The sequence below is a fragment of the Scylla paramamosain genome, unplaced genomic scaffold (assembly GCF_035594125.1).
Source record: "Scylla paramamosain isolate STU-SP2022 unplaced genomic scaffold, ASM3559412v1 Contig34, whole genome shotgun sequence".
Lineage (NCBI taxonomy): Eukaryota > Metazoa > Arthropoda > Malacostraca > Decapoda > Portunidae > Scylla > Scylla paramamosain.
In genome coordinates, this window is record NW_026973699.1 from 82501 (window position 1) to 83822 (window position 1322).

The window sequence follows — 1322 nt, forward strand, 5'->3', positions numbered from 1 at the left end:
TTAATTTTGTGGCTCACATTTGAAACTTATAATGTGCAGATTGATTTCCGAAATAAAAGAGAAAACTGAAACTGGAGATCTTTTGGAAATAACAGAACAAATTAAAACTTTTGATAAAAATCTTCTTTCGTGCGTGTGATATTCCGACCGTGTTAATTAAGGATATACTTGCTCCCCGGCATCACACTTGCCACCAACACTGATCGCCCTTCCATCGCCTCTAATTGGAGTGTTTGGAGAGCGTCTCAGATCTTTTGTACCGCCTCACTAAACCTTCGGCAGCCTCTCTCTTCAGATTTTTTTTTTTTTTTTTTTTTTTTTACATTCCCTTGTGAAGAGGCTCTGTCCGGGATATTTTACTTTGCTTGGATTTTAGATCAGTATTTGTCAGTATGCTGTTTTGAAGTAAATTAAGTCTGTAATCCTCAACTTTGTGTGTGTGTGTGTGTGTGTGTGTGTATGTGTGTGTGTGGACACTGGAGAGTGGAGGGAATATTGTAAGAGTCAGTTAAATTCATACCACAATTTTAATATCGGATCAATTCATTTTCTGCTAAACCTTTACTGTTTACAATGTTACAATATCTTGACAAATATGAAGTATATATGACATGTTACAAATGAGTATTTCATTGCTAACATGCAACGAGGGTGGATAATCCTCTCTCTCTCTCTCTCTCTCACACACACACACACACACACACACACACACACACACACAAGAATCGTTTCCTTTTATGTTAAGTGCTTCAGATCTGTCTCGTTACAGTAACGTATGATAATGATAATTTCACCCTTGTTTTACAGATGCCTGTGTATAATTTGCAGATACACCACTAGTTTCAACATATTTGAATTCTTGCCTTAAAATAATGAAAAGTTGTGCGAAGGAAACAAGATATGAAGCGAATATTTTTGAGGATTGGAGACCGCACAACGAGCTAGTTGGAGCTACTGACGCTTTGTTAACCCTGAAATGACCACCCACCCTCATCCCTTCCTCCCTTCTCTCCTGGTTGATCAAGATGGACTAGAAATTAGGACCTGACTATGATATTCTCTGTTCTGCAACAGTAGACTATGGGCACCAGTTGTTTATAAGCCTGGATGTGTTTATATTGAAAACGGATAGCAGTGACTAAACTCGATTACTAAGTCTGACGAGGCATGTGCGCATTCAGTAAGGTTTGCCATCACGATAAGCTTCACCAACTAAATAAAGATGGTTTATGTGATATCCACCTGGTACTAAAGCCACCTTGCGCTGCACTAAGTAATCATATGATGAGATAGCTACAAGAAGATGCTCCTAAATCAAAGAA